Genomic DNA, 24797 nt, shown 5'->3' on the forward strand with positions numbered 1-24797 from the left:
CAGGAGACTTTTTATCATGTAAAAGTAGACATAGGAAATTCCCTCGGAAATCCCTATAGCAAAGCCCTATGTTTACTTCTACATATGTATAGCATTCAAAATATCTAAGATACTTAAGTGTAATTATATAATTATATCTTGCCAGATACATGTGTTTCATGTTAAATTATTGGTCGAAATATTTATATAATGTTGCTTTTTAAAATTAAAACGACTCTCCATACCCCTAATGCAGAATTGCTTCGAAAATTGCTGTAAAATTGTCTATTAAAATATTATTAGAGGTTTCTAAAAATCAAAGATATTTTGAAGGCGGCTTTTTATGTTCGCTGGCCCAGGGGTGGACAAATAAAATTTAATCTCTTGGGATTGATATGAACCCATGGATATTTCATGTTAGAGTCATATTTTGGTTACTCAGGTGAAGAAGTATCTGTAAATATCAAATTAACCCCCAATCAAGAATGATCGATTGAATTGATTACTGAACTTTAACACATACTCCACAAATAAATTGATGTTCCGAACATGGCCAAATACAAGTAGGTAAAACATAAGAAAGGCAACCTTCATTTAAAAGGAGATGTCATCCAGAGAAGTGAGCTCAGTTCCCGGATTTCCATTAAAGAAAACCCCAAGGCGCTGAGTTCGCAAAGATAATGAATACGTACTGAAGGTAACAATTTAATTGAAAGTGATCCAAATAAATATGAATTGCTACGGTAAAGATTACGGAAGTTGTTTCCTTGTTGAGGATCTAAGCCTGTGATCAAATTTCGGGAAATGTAAGCCAAAATTACACCAAATTCGTATGTAAAACGTATCCCAATTGGTTCTTTACATTAGTAATTACGATTCAAACGAGATTTTGAAACTCGAAATTAAAATTTGAATCCAAAACTAGAACTAAAATTAAAAACCCTTGAAAAAATCAAAGGTAAAGAGAAAAATGAATGTTAACCATCGATAACGACAAATCGCGGTGCCATAAAATTTCGTTCGTGAAATTGCGTATTTAAAATTGCAAAATTTAATTGCGGCAGATTGGTAGGCAGGAATGACTCGATCATTTGGTCAAAATACAAGTGGTCACCAAAAATGCATGAAATTCATTAACTTCTTGGGCATTGATATAATAATGCGTTTGAACGTTTCCCGAAACTGTGACATCTTTTGTTCACCATACACGTGGTTGCTGAAATAACCATATACTTAACATCCTTTTATGCGGTGTGGCTACCTCTTAAAAAATTTAAATTGCATGACCGGTCGTGGATGTAAATTAAAATTAAAGATAAATCTGATTAGAGAATGGAATACGCTTTCAAATGATCCATAACGTAACACATCTGCCAATGAAAACGTTATGAAGGTGGCCACATCATATTATAAGAGGGTGAAAATGAGGTACTGGTCCTTCTTCGATAGAAAATTGCCCTGTTCCAGCAGGTTCTCGAGCAGGTTTTGTTAATTTTCCGGAAACATTTATCATAGGATGCAAACCTTAATTTGGACATCCTGCATAAATTAAGCATTCGTCTACTCTTCTATATTGTGATCTTGTGCAAGGTATTTGAAATCTAGTCAGTAGTACAATGATGCACTTATACAACGTTATTTTATTAAATTATGAATTTAATTTTATAAGATCAAACATAGGGATTTTAAGAAGTGTTATATCATTAACGAGAAAGTGCGTAATCGCACATCGATTCGTCCTGCGATAATAATAACAATATCGAGATTCAATGAGATTAAGTAATTACGAAACTTCAACCCTTTTTTTTTCTCTTTTGTACAGGGTGTCTCATTGGGATCTGGAAAACCGTAAGAGATACGAAGTCGATTAAGTAGAAGCAAAATTGCACATCTTGGAATGAATCCTAATGTTACTCTACGGGGTCTTTCGGGTTGTCTAAAAGTTTTTGTACCTACTTATACTACCATTTGAAGTTGTAACAGATTTTAAATTTAATTTGGAATAGTTTTTAGGTAAGCCTCTAGTGTATGAAGGATAATTGGGTAATTTAGCATATATCTTATCTAATTTACTGGTACAATCCCTTAATGTTGCTACATTTTTAATCTGTTTCCTTAATCTGACTTTCCTAATTAAGTTTACATCTTCGGAAAATCCATTGTACACATCAATTTTTATTATGGTGCGCAATTCTTTGATGTACTTTTGATGTGAAAGTGGAAGATTAATTAATCTATGGACCAAATGTATATACATATACAGATACGCATATTTATGCTTTATACAGTGGTTCGAATCCTTAGTTGTGAATCTATTAGTTCTACGGTTAACATCTTTATATCTAAAAGTGGTCCACTTCTTGAGACAACAGTATCGAGAGATGGCAGTCTATTATTGTCAGCTGTTTTTCCAAAGGTAAATTTTATTGACACAAATTTTGGTATCGAGGATCATCCACATAACGAATCTAAACTTTGGGAAAATAGACCAAATTTTCAACTTCGTCAGCATCAATTCATCATCCACACAGCTTACCTCGTGTTTCCTTCCTCTCCTTTCCTCGTAAATTTCTCGAGAATTTCTTCGTCACACATAATTTGTTTTTTTTCCGTTTCCGTAATTTCTACACGACATAAGTAACATAATTTCTTTATGTCACCACCCTGATACCATTTTAATATTTCAACTTCATCGTCTTTGCTCTTGTTCTAAAAAATCCCAGTTTGGCGCTATTAATAATAAAAGTTAAGACTAATTAATCGCTAACCTTAATTGACAATTAATAATCAATCTACTGTTTCTATAGCAGACGCAGATTATCACTTAAAGCAAATTCGTGTAGAGGTGGTTGCCTATTATAGCCATCATTCCACGCATTTGCTCCGTTTTTTTATGTATACATAGCCCATATGTATACATTAAAAAAATTCGTGAATATTGCAATGGCACACGGTCACTAAACCACCCACCCACCTCTCCAGCTAGCTCAATTAAATACTATAAGTACTAACAACATTTTTTACATGAAAGTTTTGACTATACAATTGTCTCTAGGCACTTCCGGTGTCCGCTACTACGAAAAAGCTCACTATTGACTTAACTTTTATTAATTTGAGTTTGGTTCATCGTGTGATGATCCGTAGCGTGTGGAGTCTGTCGTACTTGATCGACATACCACCCGATTTGCACGTTTGCACGTCGTGCAAATCGGACGAACAAATAAGTCTGTGGGGCCCTTCAGGAGACGTGCAAATCGGACGAACAAATAAGTCTGTGGGGCCCTTCAGGACCCATTCAATATTCGCTCGCGTTTCGCGGCCCACTCGTGGGTCGCGACCCATAGTTTTGGGAATAGGTACTGCTGTAGGTTGACCTTTTTTGTGAACTTATACACACATGACGACACAAAATAACCAGGATTTGTATGAATACCGGAACCGTGGGGCTAGTAGTCATTATGTAAATTAAATTGCATCTACCTCACAAAGTTTTGTTGCTAACGTCCCAAAATCATATAAAATAAACGATATTAATAACTAATAAGGATATAACATTTAAATAGGTAATGAGTTATATCTGTACTTGAACCCGCGTTTTCTGGGTGATTGATTGATTGTAACTTCGAAAGAATAGGTGGACGGTATTGGTAGTTTAACTAGTTTGTATAATAGCAATGAAAAAATAGTACATTATATATCAAGGTAGAGAAGTCCACTATTATTGCCTGAGCACCAAGATTACATCTCGAGGCGCTTGCGCCGAGGGGTGTAAGGTGCGAAGTAATAGACTTCTCTACCGTGGTATATATACTATTTTTTTCACTACTAGCACTTGAAATCCTCTAAATTAACATATTATATTGATAAGAGAGTTAACGGTTGGACAGAATTGTTTGTTTCTTAATTTAACATGTCAATCAAGTACGTGGAAGTACAAGTCAAACAGGCCGTATTTTGTTCTGTCATTGAGATTGTTCAAAGAGTAATTTCGTTCGAATTTTTTCAAAATATGATAATTTCAGGTATGTAATTTCTCTGGAAATTGCGAATGGTGGCAATTATTCGTTTTAGAGAACTTGTCTAAACGTTCATTGAGCGAAATTTCGGGTTGTGTTTTCTAAAAGTGACAGCGTGACAGTTCTCATTATTGACTACTAGTTAATAATAAAAAATTATTAACCACTTTGAACAAATGCCGAGAAAGCCTACTTTACAAGTGGAAAAAAGGTTAATAATCATGTCATCAGACGCTAGTAGTGAAAAAAAATGATTACGGTACGTGCGTAAAGATGTTCCGGTATTTTTCTAATCGAATTTCAGGTGTAGCTTCGGGAACCTTGGAAAGTGATTATGAAACAAGGGAAAATTTTTGCTATAATTATGAAATATGTTATGTGAAAGTAATAAGTTCGAATTTCCCGTTTAGGTAGGTGCTAAACAAGAATTGAAAACACCCAACGTAAATATCGTGCTTTAATAATAAAATCGATTGGAAACCTTCAATGAAAACCATCCTCCCACTCAACTTAACACTACAATTACCGTAGTACAGTATAAATATTAAACAACATGCTATCTTTGTTACTCATATAAACGCTTTCACAGATTGCTGTCGAATTAAACATTTAAAGAAATGATTAAATTTTGAAGAACTCGGTAGTCGACTTTTCTTTCTATTACATAAGCGCGGACCCAAACATAAAAGGAGAAAGTGCTAGTGTAATCAAATCAGGAAAAGAGAACACCCGACCAGTCGTAGACATCCAATACGTTGGAAAGAAAGTGAAAATCGTTACTTCCACAGTTCCCGCACTAATCTGCCAATGTGCACAAATTATTTGCGGACGTCCAGTCGCGCTTCATAAATGAAACTAGCATTGACCCGATTTTTCGGTCTAACGAACTTATCAGGCGCATTTAAAGGGCCTTTTTCGGAAGTTTCTTGCGTAGTCGGCAGAATGTGGAAATGGTGAAAGTTCGCGCCGGGCAGACAATATGAGCAATTAGATCGCCATTGTTTACAACTGTATTTTGATTACGTAAATTACAAATTACAATTAACTTGTAGTTTTTCGGTTCAGAGCGTGAAAAAAATGAGGAACATTATTTGCGTAACCAATTATGAAAATAATTTTTGTTAGTTTATTTCAATTAAAAAAACAGAATCCTTTCAAACCATTAAGCGTGCTATCAAAGTAATTCATTTGATACGCAATGAGCGTGTTTTTTGTAATAGCGTAGGTGGAAATCACGGTGAATAAAAAACCGTGGTGGAAATGTAATGTTTTTTCTATTCTAGAATTGATCTCTTGTTGCATTTACTGATTGCAATTTGCTGCAAATGCAATGGTTGGTATTCGGGACAGTGTTCTATTTAATTGAAGGTTGTTTAACGATTTTATGCGACAAGTGAAGAATGTGTTATTTACATGAATACCTCGTTTTTATGTGTAGCTACTAGCTAGTAAGTATTTATGACGCTTGCGGGGAATTTAGTTAATCAGGTACACATTTACCAGTTTCCCGAATTTCGTTTAGTGCGTAATCATTCACCGATGCACTTGTGCCGGTAATCAAAACATAATGCAATGATGACGTCGTTCATAAAAAATAATGCTGAGTTCGTCATTCACTTCTAGTAATATTTATGTCGGTTTTTGTACGTTTGAGTTGCTACCCACGGCATAAGCTACTGATTTCGGATTTTTGTATATGATTTGTAAAAATGTGGAGGTTGTCATCCAAAAGATTTTCTGGAAAAGTCATTTCCGTCAGCTATTTACACACTAATTGTTATGGGCAACAATTATTGTTGTCGGCTTCACTTCACAATTCGCACATTGAACAATTTGTCCTTTTTAATATATTCTCCATCCTTACCGATCTTCAGCCAACCTTTTCAGTGGCAAGTAGAAGGTGCACACTCCCCGTCTACCATTATTTGGTCGATATATTCTAAGCTGGATCCCCTAGCATTTGTACCATCCACAGGACCTTGCGTCTTTAGAAAACCTTCGGGTCTTAGAATGTATCTAATCCAGGTGTCTCTTCTGTTTTTCAGAGTAGCCCACAGACAAGGGTTATCCTCTCCAACCCTCCTCAACACCTCTTCATTTCTCACTTTTCCACCCAAAATTTAACGCTCAACTTTTACAGCTTTGCACAAATGCTTTGATTTCACAGCCTAGGTCTACTGTGTAAATTTTGCTTTATTTATTGCCAATTTTACGGTGGTAACATTTAAGTAACTTATGCATATATTTTTTTTAGAATAACGAGCTCTTTTAATGTTTGAAATTAAAAATGCAGCTCCATTTTAGGCAAATAAAGTTGATAACGAATCGGTTATCTCCGAAACTATTCGGAATTCCTTCACTCTCTCAGGAACGAAAAATCGGGAACATACCAAATATCTTGTAAAGATTGTAATCAAGATCATAAAAATAATCGTCGGAATAAATCAAACGTTGCCGCACATTTGATCGAAAACAGTCGTATAGTTGATATTTGCTTAGTTAAGCAAGTAAGTAGTAAAAGTGACGAAATATCGAAGGATCCTCAGTATTACCATCACTTTTTAACGACCATATATTTTAACCGTGCAAGATACATATAGTCAACAGAAATTCTTCAAATTCATGTCTTGGGCATTGTCTTTTTCCAAACGATCTCGGTGCAAGAATAACAACTTTGATATGTTTTAAGCAAAATCTATGAGGTTGACAAAAGTGCATCAATTTCATGTCTTGGTGTTGAGATAATGCTCTTAGTCTTTTTCCCAACGATCTCGGTGTTGGTGCATGAATAATGATTTTGACATGTTTTGTTTGTTTCAGTTGTTTGCTGTTGGAACGCGTTCGATATTTTAATACATTATTTTAGATTATTGGTATTAGGCCATAGGGGTTCCAGTCCATCCAGGCGGCTATTAATTAACTTTTATGGAATTAAACAGGCTTTCCATTGGTCAAACTCAAATGTACTTTTTACGCTGCCAGTAGTTTATTCAGGTGCACTTAATAATGACACAAAACACTCGCTGACAGCTTCAGGGAACTTCCCTTCATCTTTAATAAACTGAACTCATTGACTCGAACTGGCTTGGTAAATATGATACAAAAAAATTTTCGGTGGCTGCTCGGGCAGTCGAAACGTTAACTTTCACTAAGCAGACAATTGTTTGGTTTACTACCACTTGTACTAACTGCTTCTGAATACGGAACAAACCGTTTTTAAAACTTTCGAAACCGACAAACTGCGTCTTCAACAAATCAACTAGGGCTGACAGCCCGAGGTTGAACGTAAACAAATTTACACGCTCTTTTTACCGTCGCGAAAAACTAACAGCTAGCAGCAGCAGTAGCAAACACCATCATAAGATAATCTCCTTCCTTGAGGTCGTTCACAACAACCGCCAATCACAATCGGGCTTGATAACCCAGTCTTCGAAAGAACGCGTAATTCTTCAAAACACCTTATCTCATTTAGAGACGATAAAAACATGTGCGTTAATTAAATTTCTTCCAATAAAAACTCCTTATTGCAAATGACCAGATGGGTCTACATTTTCACACGCAATTTCACGTTTTACAATTAAATACACAAACTTAGATAAATAATTTACAGGAGCGATAAACTTTAAACAAAAAAATAATACGCGCCTAGAAACAATTCCAAAAAGAAAAACAACAATAATATATAAATTCAAATGGAACAAACCAACTTTGTGCTTATTTCGTAAATAATTCCCCAGATTTATTCAATAAATGGAAATATTCCCATGTACAGAGTATCCCGTCATGGTTTTAAGTGTTTAGAATGAAATAACGTCTACATGACGTTGTTTACACGATAAGATTTACGTGGTAAAAGTAACTTTCGAGTAAATTCTAAATCTAGTTCAAGTACATATGGAGCAGATTTCAAAATCCCTCAGGTGATGTGTCTATACAAAGATAGTTAGTACTTAGTAGTGAATCAGTATTTGTACGAAAATTCATTATAACACCCATAAACATCCATTACTTCCATTAAAACAAACTCAAATCTTGAACAATTAAAAAACCGATCCAATAAGCACTTGTAAACTTTGGAAATAAACAAACATTTGAAACAAATAATTGATCCCCGAAAATAATTGGTCTCAATTTCCCTTGCAGGCGAAATCTTATATTTCTGCTGTTGATAAACTGATCTCAATTTACGTACCAATTATTATAAACAGAAATTGAGTGGAGCCTTTAAACTGCTAGGAGAGCGCTTACACAACGGAATTAAATTTCCGACTCAATATCCGCCTAAAATTTACAATCAAATAATTAGCGAAATTGAATAATAAATGTTATACGGGAACAATTATTATTTGTCTATGGACCTCTCCCATTTAATTCTTACAGCCAATCTGCTTGTCAATCTGGCAAAACCATAAATGCAGACATAAAATTGCGACGTAATGCTCAAAGAGAACCTACATCAATCCTACTCTCTTATTTAACAAATTGCTAAACCCACCACTAACACAAACATTAAATCCCCTGTTCTATTATTTATAGAACTCGACATAACAATGCTTTTAACGTTTACATATACGCCAAAGTGTCTAACAATAATAAATTTGACGCAAAAAACTTCTCCTAAGTTGGAGAAAAATGCACTTACTTGTATATATAGAAATCCAAATTGTGGTAATTCCTCTTATCTACGACTAGATTAGTTTAGTTACGTGCTCCTGGAACAAAAGACACATATAAGTACAAAATAATATGGAGATTTATGTACAAATTTAAGGTTCGTGTTACGGCACTTTAGCAGCAAACTTCGCATAACGACATTTAACGTTACAATGTATCCCATGTAACTAAAATAAAGTGGGTGAATATTGGATACGGATATACCTTTTGGGAAATCATAGCAGCCGTCAATTAACCCAAAAATCGGAATTATAAGTGATTGAACAGGGGCCATTTTCCTTTTTCCCTTTATTGGTATATGCAGATAGCGAAAACAAGTAGACTGGTTCACTTTTCGAAGTTTCTCTGTCCTAGGGGCATTTCAGACAACATTTGGCCAACAAGGCTTTTTTTACTAATTGGTACCTGCTGAACACAAATATCGATGTTGGCACCTCGAAATCTGAACAGGAAGTCCAGAATTCAAGATGGCGGCCAATTTCCGAAAATGTTGATCTTTTCACACATGCGACCGATTTTTTCGATCTAAAAACTAATTATTATGTTATTCCTGACGTAAATCACGATAATAATAGTTAACTATTGTTTTAACAATAATGTAATAGTTTTTTTAGTGGCAGGATGTGTAAAATTAAGAATTAAGAAATTCCTAGTTCTCCTTGCCAAAAGGAGGACTTGCAAAACGATTGTTTCTAGTAATCCCGACACATATAGTATTCCCGGCATGCGTTTATATTGCATAATTCTCCTTATAAAGTTTTGATAAAAAATGAAGGAGTTCAACTAAACTGCGGTGTTTCGGAGGATTCTTATTTTGCTAGGTATTAACTACCGTTACTCAGGATGTATTATTATTATTAAAGTATGAAAGCATATAGAAAAGTGAAGGCAAATTTATCTTATTTTCAGTGTTAGGTCAATTGTTTTCTTGAGAATTAGGTACCTAATACAAATCAACTGAGCCTTGCGACATTTACAAAGTTTTGACGAGCAATCCTAGCCATTTTCTTTCCCCAGGAAATCAAGGATAGATATGCTAGTCTGGGCCACATTTCAGAGTTTAAGGTCAAAGAAGTACCTCTTGAGACTTACACCTGATATGCCGTAATTATGGAAATGGATGAAATGCTAGAGAAGATTAGATGGAATCCCAAGAGAATGGAGTTTAGAATTGTTAGATCTAAAGCTTCGCAGCTCCTGAAACTTGGCAATGCTTCTCCACTCTGGGAAATCCTACTTGATTAACCGAGATGTGGCAAGGGACGTGCGCATTCTTCCAAACGACGTCTGGTAACGACTTCTCCCTACCGAACTAAGCGGGACGCGCACCGTCGGTGGAAGCTATGGTATCGGTTACCTAAAGAGAAGAAAAGACGCCACCTAAAATATGCGAGCCAAGTCGATACCCCCCCTGCTTAAAAAGAAAAGGTCAAAAATAAATAAATAATTAAAAATAAATGCACCCAAGCGTGGAAATTCACAACAGCAAATGATGTGACATCACTTCCTGTGATAGCGTAAAAGGACAGGATATTCGTTACTACTGCTTTTGGCCAGTTCCTCTGCACATCATTATGGATAGGAACAAATACATATCTTTCTTGAAGTACCGGTCGCCGGTCAGCAACCAAATTTCGTTTGCCAGTATTTTCTCGAAGTGATGAAGAAGCAACAGAAATACATCTGTATCTGTAGCGTTATCCTAGTATTCGCTTCCTTGTGAAAAGTTTCTAAGGAGGAAATCTGTGTCGTCTGACGGTTACAGAAAACTTTTCTTTCGTCTCTGAAGCTTCCAACAATCACCAGTACGCCGTCAAATGAGGCGTCTTCAAGGTGATGCGACAATAACTCGTTTCTTTCGTTTTCCTCTAATGAAAGGAAATTCTTCCAAATCTGAGGTACCTAATGGAACATCGCGGATATCTATCACACGACGCACAGGAACCAAAATGCTTGCCAAAACAGAAATAATTTAATAATTACACGACGTGAACAAATTTAAACAGTAGCCATACAGTAGGTATATACCTACTATGAAAAAAAGGTTTCCACTTTTACGCACTTTGACGTTAGAAAAACTATGGAATCATTGTTTAAACATTTGTTCACTATTATTATCGTGCCGTACCTCCGTCAGGAATAACATTATAATCCGTTTTTAGCTCGAAAAAATCGGTCGCATGAGTGAAAAGATCAACATTTTCGGAAATTGCCCGCCATCTTGAATTCTGAACTTCCTGTTCAGATTTCGAGATGCCAACATCGATATTCGTGTTCAGCAGGTCCAAATTAGTAAAAAACGCCTATTTGGCCAAATGTTGTCTGAAATGCCCCTAGAACCTGTTAAAACGCTGCTTTTTATAAAAGTGAACCAGTCTATATAAATTTGCACAACTCTTGTGCAGGATAAAGCGCATTTTTTTTAACCGAAATAGCTTTTGTTTTTGACATCTGACATCGCCAATGGATATTATTTCTTGAGAGATAAAATTTAATTTTTACCCCCCCCCCCCCCCAGGCCCCGTCGCTCACTGATCTCGAAAGTCGCACGGGAATGTCGTATGTAAAACTTATGCACGTTTTACTTTCAAACACAGTATCTCCGGAAATAATTCTGGGGGGGGGGGGGGGGGGGCCTTTCAGACAGCGCAATATGATGGCCGTCTGGCACACCTGGCTACCTACTGAAAAACATTTCAGGACTATAGGACCAGAAGTAGTTCGAAACGGCAGAAGTGGGTCCGGGCGGACGGACGGACAAAACGCAAACAATAGCGCATTTTTTTTTATTCTTAAAAAATTTTTTTTTCAAACGTCAATAGAACATGACATTTCTCAACTCATTTCATGACATAAGTTTGACATTTTAGACGTCATCTGTGTTTATTTTTAGCACATTTTTTAAGAATTTTAAAAAATGTGCTATTGTTTGCGATTTGTCCGTCCGTCCGCCCGGACCCATTTCTGCTGTTTCGAACTACTTCTAGGGGAATGATCCTAGAGTCCTGGAATTCTTTGCAGTACGTAGCCTATACCTTGAAGGTGTGCCAGACGGCCATCAAATTTCGCTGTCTAAAAGGCCCCCCCCCCCACGAATTAAGATGCTGTTTTTGAAAGTAAAACGTGTATAGCTTTTACATACGGCAACCAATTGGTCACAGATTTTGCATACGCATGCCTTTAGTGGTGCCAAGTTAAACTTTAGAAAATGGAGGGAGGGGGGGTAACACATGTTCTACCCTTCATGGTATTCTAATGAAACCCAATTACAGAGTGACCCGCAGAATGCTTTTTAGAGGTGCCTGTGCAGAAGGTCTTACGTTGTTCTACTACTCAAACAAAAAAAAAATGTGAATTTCTCATCTGTTCCAAAATAATTTATGTAGCGTTTCCGTTGAAATTTACGGAATTTAATTGCGGTAATTTTTTTTTAGTTTTTAAAGTCAACGTCAGGATTTTTCTTTTAGTAAAACTGAAGACTTGAATTTTTGAGTGAAAGCCCAAGCGTAGAAAATATTGACGACGCTTTTATGGATGCTCTCAGGGAAGGATTATCAGATTACCCCGATAATTTGGCAGATTAATTATAACGTTCAAAACAATGTTTACGACAACATTATGATAATCCAGCTAATAAGGTCGGTAGATAAGGAAAACAATTAAATTCATTACCAAAATCGAGGATCATTTATCAAAACTAAAAATGGTTGTCGTTGGCACGTAGTGGTTGGGCCATATTCTTACTGGTAGCGCTGCTGATAAATACTCGAAAACTAGTAATTTCCATTTACAAAAATATGCCTCCTTCACCAGCAGAAGGACGCCACCTCGGACGCCACTGACTACAAATTTAAAGTAAGTAGATTGGTAGAAATCGTATATTTTTCGATAGCATAAACAGTTTCTTTAACAAAAATCTTGTTTTGGAGATATACCCAGTGCCCAGAGAAAATGTTCAGCCTGTATATACGACGTAATCACTTTTCAAAGCCTTCTTTACGCTTTCGTAGTTATCAAGGACGTGTCGTTACCGAGGATGTTTCTAGTGAAGGCAAACATATCGTGTGTTGTAAAAATCCAGATGTGCGCAGACAGTGCAATGTCAAATGGATAGACATGTGTTGTAAATTTTAAACATATATGCTTCTAGTACCTAATAAAAAGCATAGCGCATATAGTAAACATTGAATTAGCAATGCGTAAACGGCGCAATGTCAACTTTCTTATAGAGTTGTATTAGTTACACGCTTCTAACAAAAGTAAACATATCATAGGGTGATATATAAAAACCTCAGAAGTCCTAAAAAGTGTTTGATTGCTCTGTAAACCCTGTGAATGCTCTGGAAAGCATTTTATTTTTTTTTGTTCATTTGTCGCGTTTCGTGTTACCCGAGATTCAGCAATAGAAATTTTGTGAAGTTAGCAAAAACAATACAGCAATACGTTCTGTATTTTAATTTGTGTCTCAATGTTGTTTTTCCTTTTAGAAGTTTTGTAATTGCGTGGTTCTTGTTGCTTTTCTTTAGATTTGTGTATTTCATTGTAAAACGTGAAATTTTGTGTTAAAATGTAAGACACATCTGGTCGTTTGCGATAAGGAGCCTTATCAGGCGAAAATGAATTATTGCACATCTGGTGTTGATAACGAAAACGCAAGTGATTCGAAGAACTTCGCGATATTCCGACGTAAGTAGGGACGCGTTGTTGGTGTTATTAAGTTATTGGCGGTGTTTTTTTGAAAATGTGGAAGGAGATTATTTTATAGTGGAAAACGATAGTCGATTAGTCGAGTATCTACGTGTTTTAAAAAAATCTTACCACGAATAGCAAGTACAAAGCTACATTTTAAGAACTCTTGCGAGAAAACACAATATGATAGTAATCAATCACGAAACCGAGAAAGTATAGTGTAACACATTCCTTACAGAAGAAGCCTTTTGGAGCTCATGGTTTAATTATCCCATGCTAAATCCGCTTAATTGCGATACCTACAGAAGGTGCTAAATTTACCGCTAGGTAAATATTGGCCCCGTCATTGATATTAATGATGAGGTAGCTTATTCATGCCACACACTCCGTTTATTTTGACAAACTACAAATAAATTATAGGGTTGGGTCCTTTTACTGAAATAAAACTTTTGATATATAGAATTGTACATTAGGTAGGCGTTCAACAGCTTTTTATTGTGATTGTCATTTCGACACTTTTCTGCAATTACGGAAGTAACCAAAGCAAAAACGATTGTAGTCTCTTAAGCAAATACGAAAAGCTTATTTTATAGTTCAGTGTGTATTTCTACCGTAAACATGACACAGAACAGTTTTACTGCAGCAGAATCACGAATGCGTAATTTATTATTTATACAGAATGTGCACACATAAATAATTAAAAGTTGCTACGTAAGCACAAAGAACAATTTTTGGATGCGTTATGTTAGTTAATTACCCTTAGCTACCATCGACCAAAAGCACGGCTTAAAATTTCGATTGCTTTAAAAATAAAATGTTACTTTTCGGGGGTAGGTTTATCACCTTATAGCTGGCATTAATGTGTGCAATGTAACGTGACGCCAACTTGCAAGATTCTTAAAAGTGGATAGTCACGCCATCATCCATCGTCGAATTAGTCGGATCATGACTCTCGCGCTTGTAATTTTAATGCGAGTTTTAATGCTTCCAGTCTTTTACCAGATAGCATGATTTTAGAACTTTTGTTTTGCGGTATTAAAACCCTCCGAACTGAAACAGCGAGGAGACAGAAAGAGGCGTTTCCTCCTTTGTTACTCATTACATTTGGGCAAAACTTTCAATTATTCACCAATTTCTTCTAGGAAACGATAAAACACATTGACTTGATGCACAAGAACTAGATTGGCATTTTGGTTAAATTGATAGAGCAAAATCTTTATTTATTCACCAATTTCATCGGAGAAACTGCAAAACACATTGCTTTGATGCACAGTTAACGTTAAGTTGGTAGAACAATCTTTTCATTGATTGAATAATTTCGTCGAGAAAACTGCAAAATACAGTGCCTTGATGGTGATTCACAATAACTAAGCTCCATTTGTCTAATTTTTGTACGATTTAGTTGGGAACGCAGCAAAAAGCGTTACCGCAAAATACTAATCTACTAATGAAAAATGCACTATCGTCACACGTGCGTTCACTTTTAACTTGTTTAGATTTCATTAAAGGGGACTTTAGAAATGTTATATTTATTATTGCTTAGGTCATATGTCATCGTTAAAAATGAATAAAAACACTTTATTATCCAACTAAAATTCCAGTATTGCTATTGCAGTAATTAATTGGTGCAATAACGAATTTTTAGATAATCAAAAAGTGTTTTTTTATTCTTTTCTGAGGATCAAAAATATTCCATAATCCAGTAAAGAATAAAGCATAATTATTAAATTGAATGCTTAATTAAATTAAATTAAACCGTGTTTAAAACCAATGCACTCATTTAACAAAAGAAAGTTAATATTCATATGTAAGTCAGTAATTGCAATCTGGAATTTCATTATATCATTTTTGAGCTTTTAATTGAATCCGAATTTTGAAATTTTCTAAACAGTATTCTAAACTGCACACAAAAATGCCAAACGTTGTCCATTTAACGTATCTTCGAAAATGACAGAGATTAGGTACCAATGCAATCGCACTCGATCTGGGCCACCCTGTATACACTTCTACCATTTCCATTGTATCTAGAATCGATCGCTACGATTGTTTTGACCGACATATACGATGTTTGGTATCCACTGATAACGATATATCAGTCATACTTTTTATTATTGACATTTTACTGAATGAATTAAAATTAATACATTTTTGGCGCATTTTTGCAAATTTATTTGTAAAAAGTTAGCTTTTAATCTCACTTTGCCCAACCATCAGGCTGGTTGGCTGGCAGCGAATGCGGGTCCGTACAAGAATGCTTGTAGAAAGGCAGTGACGAACAAACACCGAAACAAAGACGACAATGCGCGATGCCGTGCCCATTTCACACGAATCCCCCAAGTCGCAGTAAGCGTCCGATGGGCCGGTGATCGTACCTACCGAGGTCGTGTAATTAACAATTCTAGGGACGGAGCTACATGATGTGGGGTCGGCGACATCTGGGCGCAATCACGGAGCGCGTTATACTAACCTGGAGATTTTCCAGTTTTTAACGCATTTTCCAACTCATGCTGGAAGGCGCTATTATGACCACCTTCTCCGTCCGTCCGAGGCCTTAACTCCTCCTACAGTTTTCAAGATATTAAGTTCCTTCTTTTTGCATTCGGTAGCTATAGCTCTGCCACATCAACCACGAAAAATCTTGACGATTACTGTAGCAATGTCCACTTTCTTATTTATAGATATTTTTTGAAATTTTAACCACAGATGCTTCTCGTAAAGACAAGGCATATCGTATATTGTAAAAATTCAACGTGCGCATGCGCAAACTGCTCAATGGCAACTTTTTTATTTAGGAGTTAATAATTTCAATAAAATGTATAAGTACACATAAGTAAGTGATATTTTGTTAGAAATAATTTAAATTAATTAAAATCCAGTTTAAGGGTGGGCGGACACCGACCATATCAAATATTGCGATTGATACTCAACCTATACACAGACAGGCATTATCTTTTTTTTAGAAATAATGCAGAATTAATATCAATCGTAACATTTAACATATAATTAATCTCCAGATACCCCTAAACACGATTTATCCATTCATATGCATATTTTGCATATTTATTGCCGCATCTACTGCTCGTTGGTTATTGCTAAACTTCACACGGGATATTTGGAGTTTGGACAATAATTCAGTACATTAACAACGTGTAGAACTATTGCGTTTGCGATTAAAACTAGCAAAGCACCTGTCACTTTACCGCCCACATCGTCACTTTACAGGCGGCACCTGTGACTGCTAAATGTCTATAATGACTCCTATCATAACTGACAGATTGATATTAATCAAAAGTTCTATATAAGTAATAGTTATTTTTAGGCTATCATCACAAAAATGTTGATTTTATGGTCGCTTATGCGGCCATAAAGTTTCACTTTATTGTACGCTTCTGTCAAACTTTACTTTATTGTACAAATCTGTCAAACTGTACTTATTTGAAACTGATGTGTGAGAAACAGTAATCTGTTTGATACAAAGCGTCTATCTGGTCTCGCCCCATCAAGGATTGGGCCATCCACGTGCGTTTTTTTCATTTTCGGACTTGTAGGAATGTTTCACACCATTTTGCATAATCACAATGTTCACATTTAAAATTATAGTTCGACGTTTCAATCTTTGCTGCTTGCAGACCTTTTTGAAGTGTAGAACCAAAACATGAGGAAGATGTTATAGTTATTGCTTACATTATTATACGAAGAATCACCAGCAATTAACCGAGAACACAAGTAGCTACCTATACCTACCATCAAAGTAGGTAATCAGGTTTCTAATAATTGTACAGCATGTTAACTATTAAGGTCTTGGAAGCCACAGTTACGAAGGACGTATTGCATTTGACATTATTAAAATCTTGTGACGGAGGAAGTTGCGATTGTACTTTTACTCTCAAACGCCCGCTCTATCATATATGACTTAGGGTCACAACGCTTGCAGCTTCAAAAATTTCATTTGGGGTATCTGAACTGTCGCTATCACCCATTTTGATACGCACAAAACACACGCAAAGATGCTAATTATAATTTATTACATAATATGACAGGAAATGCTTTGTTTTTAATTATCTAAGATAACTATGATTTTCAGAAAATGTTATTTGTGTACCAAGGCCGTAAAAGTGATCTTTTTTGGCCGAAGCTGCTGTTTGTGGCCGAGGCGGTAGCCGAGGCCGCATTTCAGATGAGGCCTAACAAATCACTTTTGGCCAAGGTGCACACAACATTTTTTAGGCGATCATCAAAAAAGAATTCAAAAATTTGCTCATAAACATATTTTTTCTGAAAATCATAGTTATCTTAGACAATTAAAAACAAAGCATTTCCTGTCATATGTAATAAATTATAATTAGCATCTTTGCGTGTGTTTTGTGCGTATCAAAATGGGTGATAGCGACAGTTCAGATACCCAAAATGAAATTTTGGAAACTGCAAGCGTTGCGACCCTAAGTCATATAGGTATGATATAAGAGCAGGCGTTTGAGAGTAAAAGTACAATCGCAACTTCCTCCGCTGCACAAGATTTTAATAATGTCAAATGCAATAGGTCCTTCGTAACTGTGGCTTCCAAGACCTTATAGTTAACATGCTGTACAATTATTAGAAACCTGATTACCTACTTTGATGGTAGGTATAGGTAGCTACTTGTGTTTTCGGTTAATTGCTGGTGATTCTTCGTATAATAATGTAAGCAACAACATCTTCCTCATGTTTTGGTTCTACACTTCAAAAAGGTCTGCAAGCAGCAAAGATTGAAACGTCGAAACTATAATTTTAAATGTGAACATTGTGATTATGCAAAATGGTGTGAAACATTCCTACAAGTCCGAAAATGAAAAAAACGCACGTGGATGGCCCAATCCTTGATGGGGCGAGACCAGATAGACGCTTTGTATCAAACAGATTACTGTTTCTCAAACATCAGTTTCAAATAAGTACAGTTTGACAGATGTGTACAATAAAGTAAAGTTTGACAGAAGCGTACAATAAAGTGAAACTTTATGGCCGCAAAAGCGACCATAAAATCAACGCTTTTGTGATGATAGCCTAAACAAATATTTTGTATTTCGAGTAAAATTTAATACAAAACTCGTCAGTAAAATAACATTACTTGACTCGGAAATTAAAGTACTCGGCTCCTATTTCCTTGACGGCAGTCGGCAATGTGCCATTTTCCTGACTTTTATGTAAATAACTATTACCAAACTTTATTTAAATTTGTCGAGCTGATATGGGTGCTATTACTATTAAAAATTCCTCAACTTTCAACAACGATGCGTGCTAATTTCATGTGATTGTTAGTGATTTCATCGATTGTACAAAATTGCGAAATTTCTGCCAGGCAGCAAGTGCTATCTTCCAAGTTAGGTCTGGGGTTCAGTTTTTGTGGGGTTGCGAAATATTTTTAAATTGAGCTAGGCAATATATACATAGGTGGTCTCATTAAAGGGCAGGCTTGCTCCAAATTGAGCTGTTGTATCTTTGGTGTTTGGTGCGTGTAAAAGTTCGAAGCGCCACATTGTCGCTACATAAGACAAAGTTAAGTCGGTCACCTGTCTACTGTGCGCAAATAACTCATTTTCAATGACATTTTTGTCTTTCGGCGAATTGCGTAATTTGTGCAATCGCATGAAATTTCAAAAAATCGCTACCGTAAATTAATAATGTAATCATATTTTCCTGCACTCAAATCTATATTGACACGAGTAACACATTTTTCACGTACGTTCACTCCTACGGTGCCGCCATTCCGACAACTTCTGATTCCACGCCATTTGTCGATACAGGAGCAAAGTTTCGAGAAATCGGCCACGACCATGACTTGTTAAAGGTGATGAAGGAAACTTTATCAACGCAAGCACTTGAGAGTGTGGGAAGAACTGTCCACCCCTGTCCACTTAATAGGGTTTGGACACGTGGGGATTGTAAAAGTAGCTTGAAGGTAAGGAAAAGAAAATAATTTGTGCATATTGGGAAATTTTCATGGTTGGCCGAACCAGCGAATGAAATCCGGATAACTGTTAGCTAAATTTCGTGACTATGAGTATTTACTACTACTACAGCTACAAGACAGCTCTAAAGGATGAAAAAATCTATACGCATTTGTTAATGTAATATTTCTGATTTAACTTTTACTGTTATGAATCCCATGTACATTTAAAACGTGTAAATAAAACCATTAATTGAAATCGAAATCTACGGCCCACCGATTCATCCCCTTAGCCAACGTACCCGGTGTGAAATGGCAAGGTGAACAAGGTGCTGCCGACAGTGGTAATTCCGTGTTTATATGCCCATGAGAAAAAAAGTTCAATGTCAGGTTCGCAACAATACATTGCAGAAGTCTTTAACATTTGTCCATTTCGTTATAATCAAAAAGAAATATTAAGGACAATTCTTAAGGATTAATTAAAATACCTAATTAATGATGCACCAAAAGGTTGCAAGTAATGACATAATAATGTGAATGTACTTTGCAGGCCTAGAACGGTTCAAGAGAGTAAGGCCAAAACAATCAATCCTCTAGGTCCCATACACCCATCTAAAAATTCACAATAAAAGTACAAGGTAATTACACTTATTATAGTTGGTCAGTAAGTAAATTACCGCTAATTAAAGTCGGGGATCTAATGTTGTAAAATTACATTAAGTATCTGACGTAATTGGAACTGAACTAATCAAAATAATTACCTGGTTTGGTGACATAAATAGTAAATGCAGTGATGATGGATTGACGAAAAAAACATTGGCATCGATCAGTGTTGACTGTACAAATTAAGAAGACCCTCTAGAAGGTGAAAGTATTTTTACGGCGCCGTTTATTAGGTTCTATATCGTCTTGATCTCGCTTCAGGCTAACTTTTTATTTTCGCAACTTGTATTGGGTATATATAATTAAATACTAATAGCTAAAGTGCTAAGTAACCACTACTACTGTGTTTCCAATTTAGTTTTCATTCTGTTATTTTGCGTTCAAATAAAGCAGTACTATCCCACTAAGTTCATTCAATTACACTCCACCTGCAGAGACGTTCTATTTCGGTAGCGACACGAGATACAAATAGAGCGTCCTATTAACAACAGGAAGCACGTTCATTGAAAAATACACTTTACAATCGATCGCGGCCTGCTTACAATAAAGAATATTATCTTGGGTTGATGCAGTAACATAAGACACCGATTCACCCACTGTGCCACATAAATGTCATAAACGCAAACAGTAATAATTGTTAATGGAATAATTATATCATCTTTCTTAAAATAACGGTACCTAACACAAAGCGCACTTGAATATTACAAAGTGAAAATAGGATACTGAAGATGGTTGAAAGAGCGACCCACTTCAAACCAGGTTACGAATAGAATTCTCACCTACAGCAAGACTTGAAAACAGGATACAATTATGGTAAATGAACGCGGTTACTTCTGAATAAAGAATTACAATTGCGTTATTTTTCAAGCAAATTAGTCAATTCGTAGCACCAGGTAGTGTGCCTGTAGAAAGTTTTCGATTCCACAAGGAAAGACATTAATGATACCTCCATAATTATATTTACATGTGTCACATTTACAGAAAATACATAACTAAAATAAGATTAGAATAAAAATGGAAGAAAATGTAGGTACTCTATTTTGTAATATCTTTAATTAACAATACACGTCACGGTCATTCGAAGTATGTTAACGTGTTAACGATTGTAATTGCTAACAGTTGTGCGTACTTAGATTTAACGAAAGTAAGGTTCCGAACCAGATTAAAAAATACTCGCATTTTTATTTATATCGCACTCCGTAACTGTATAATTGAGCAGAGTGGCCCCTAGTAGGCGGCTGAATGCGCCGTGCGTTATTAAGCGGCAGAGCAAGGCGATGTAAGCTTTATAGGGGAGTCGATTGTGTCCGTCTGTCCGTCCGTGAACACGATAACTGTCGAATGCTTAGACGGATTAAAATGCACGGAAAACAAATATCGCGATAAAATAGTGAGAAATACACCTGAAAATGAACTAATTCTTATATCATTAGACAAATCTTCTTTCGATTGGTGTCATTATAAACACTCTAAGTTAACATGGGAAGCTACTATCTACAAAAAAACCGTTTTCCCATGTTAATTTTCTTTCACATTTGGATTATTTCATTATTTATGCTTTTGGGTTATTATTTGATAGGAACTCCCTTATATTATGCATACATCATACTTTTAAAAGCGAGTTATAATAAATATACATTGATAATAGGTAATAATCCTGCAACATTTTTTGGCCTTTGAAACATTATTTTGAATTGTAGTTTTAAATGTTTTATCGGTTGTAATCTTAGACCATATAGTACATGGACTGCTAATTGTAACGAAAATATGGTCAAGGTCATCGCCTGGGTATGTGACTTTCAGGGTAAACGAGTATGTCCGAAGTTGTCCGATTAGACACGATTTGAGACTGTCAACCTATAAATTAATACACGTCAATTAATGAATCGTCTAAATATCCCAAAAAAGGCAAACTTATTCTTATTTGTGGACGTATAGCAAATAATGAAGAGTATTTAAAGCTTCCCTTACTACGCGGTTACTATAAATCTGCTCTTTACGCGATCCGCGACTTTAGTTTACCCTGAGATTCACATACCCACGACTACAGTGCCCTCTATCCGTGACCACCCATTTTGTATTGAAAGCATAGGGCGAATAGCAGTCCATGTACTATATGGTCTAAGGTTGTAATACTACACAATCCCCATTACAATATCCCCAAATTCAGAACAATGGAATTATACTCATATTATCAAACAACACAGTTCACTGCTTTATGTAAAGCGATTTAGTCACTGTCTTCCGAAAGTTCACTAAAACTGTCACTGTCCTCCGATCCGAGTGAAATAATGAATGGTTCTATAAGTGTATCCATTAGGCCACATCTTATTTTCTTCCTTAGCGTGTTGCACACAATTCCGCCAATCATCAGTGCTCACGTTATGAACACCGGAACGTTTCGAAGGGGTAACAATCCCAGTACTTCGATATTCTTTAATCATCCGGTATACTATACATCGTGCAACTCCTAATATGTGTCATACTTTAATAACCAAATATACAGTGTGTCCCAAACCGCGTGGGATTGCACGGGTAACTTTGTTATTATTAAAGATAGAGAATTGGTTAAATGGGCAATGTTTTGCAGTTTTGGATGCTTATTTAAAATTTCCTTATGCAAATTCAAAATGTCGCATAGGTTCGACGTAAATTCAAAAAAACTAAAATTGGTCATTTCCTTGAATGTCTTATATCATCGAAAGTATAAGAGATATAAAAAAAAGTTTTATATAAAAGTGACTGTCTTTGATACGCTTAATTTAGAATTGATGTCAAAAAAATTCAAGATTGCTACTTTTGAGGAACATTTACCAACTTCCTAAAGTTAAATAGGCGCTATATGGGATTTTTAGATTACTTGATAGATTTTTTAATTCTCTTTTCAACGAGCTATCATAACATAAGATTGAAAATAAGATACCAGTTAACGGTTTTTATATTTCAATCAAGTAGGCTGTGATTAATTAAAAAAAAACAAAACAAAATCTATTCGAGCCAGCAGAACAATGAAAATAATTACATCAGATGTTTAAAAAATCAGGGGCGCACTCATGAGAGGGGGGTTTGGGCATTACAACTCCCTCCAAAATTTTATATAAGTAGGCCTAGAAAAATTTTGATTTTTATAACATCACTTATTGACTATCTTATTATCCATACTTACATACCTACAAATGGTGGTATAACTACAAACTATCCTCTCGAAAAAATGTCATGCCATTATCTAGTTGAACACATTTCAAGACACTTTGCTTTATTTTACACAATGTATTACCATTGATGCATTGTCCCAGGTCACATTTTGTAGGTCAGTAGGTGGTTTATCCGCAAGAATATCGAAACTAACAGTTTTACCAGTCCGAGTATATGGACAGATGAATCTTATTTTTCTAACCGCGGAGTGTTCAAATCGACATACAGAACACTATACTCGTCACAGGAAAACCTACATGTTGTAGTTTCACGCCGAAATCAAGTAATATTTTTTTAAAATTATGTAATGTATTTTATGGCATAATGGGAAGTCATGTAATTGGACCGGTAATCTTCGTTGGATCTTTAACTGCTCACCATGATTTACAAATTCTCCAATAAACTTCCTCAAAGGATTTTTCTCGACAACGTATGTTTCGAAGAAAGGGTTGGTTTATGCTACCTACCAACAAGCTGGCTGCTCAGGTCACAATTCACGAATTATGTACAGTATATTAAATTATAAAAGTAAGTACCTACTTAATTAAAAAATAAAAGTAAAGTGGAAGTAGCTGCCACTACAATAATAATAATAATCATCAATGGCAACACGTTGCCTAAACTAAACTGTCTTGAAGTGTGTTTCACTAATAATGGCCAGTATTTTAAATATCTGGTGTAATTGTTTTCATTGTTTTGTTGCCTCGAATAGATTTTATTTTGTTTTTTTTATTAGTCACAGACTACTTGATTAAAATACAAAAACCGTTAATATAATTGGTATCTTATTTTCAATCTTATGTTATGACGGCTCGTTGAAAAGAGAATTAAAAAATCTATCAAGTAATCTAAAAATCCAATATGGCGCCCATTTAACTTTAGGAAGTTGGTAAATGTTCCTCAAAAGTAGCCATCTTGAATTTTTTTGACATCAATTCTAAATTAAGCGTATCAAAGACAGTCACTTTTATATAAAACTTTTTTTATATCTCTTATACTTTCGATGATATAAGACATTCAAGGAAATGACCAATTTTAGTTTTTTTGAATTTACGTCGAACCTATGCTTCATTTTGAATTTCCATAAGGGAATTTTAAATAAGCATCCAAAACTGCAAAACATTGCCCATTTAACCAATTCTCTATCTTTAATAATAACAAAGTTACCCATGCAATCCCACGCGATCTGGGACACACTGTATACCTCATTATCTACGTTACCTGTGGTAGATGCAATCTTCAACACAAGTGTAGCAAAATTTATAGCGGGAGCATCAGACAACATTTGCTTATAAGTGTTTATAATAAGTAAACTGCTTCTCGGAGACTGATAAATTTATTTATTTATTTATTTGTTTAGCCAGATACCATACAGAATACAATTATTCCAATTACATGGCACTGGGATGCTGTACTTAAAACTAAAACTACACAGTAATTACGATCTTATATGACTAATTAATTCATTCAAAGAGCCGTGAAATACATCGATGTCTCTCTCACGGCACTTCTTATTTAAAGCCAACAGGCTCCTCGATAGTGGCGATGACGGAGTGGTCACTAAAAAGATGATATCGTTTTTCCTTAATTTAACATGTGGCACTTTGAGTTTAATTTCCTGAAGCAATTCTGGGCATTTAGGTGATTATTCAGTATCT

General features: G+C 35.5%; 1 protein-coding gene across 1 annotated transcript in view; it reads right to left on the reverse strand.

Moving 5' to 3' along the window:
• The window catches only part of LOC116175686 (elongation of very long chain fatty acids protein AAEL008004-like), a 79009-nt gene that overhangs the window by 41991 nt on the left and 12221 nt on the right, over window positions 1-24797 (reverse strand). The window contains exon 2 of the mRNA XM_031493926.1: window positions 8638-8707. The gene's annotated coding sequence lies outside the window, so the exon portion shown is untranslated. The remainder of the gene's footprint in view (window positions 1-8637; window positions 8708-24797) is intronic.

The sequence above is a fragment of the Photinus pyralis genome, unplaced genomic scaffold (assembly GCF_008802855.1).
Source record: "Photinus pyralis isolate 1611_PpyrPB1 unplaced genomic scaffold, Ppyr1.3 Ppyr1.4_LG7, whole genome shotgun sequence".
Taxonomy (NCBI): domain Eukaryota; kingdom Metazoa; phylum Arthropoda; class Insecta; order Coleoptera; family Lampyridae; genus Photinus; species Photinus pyralis.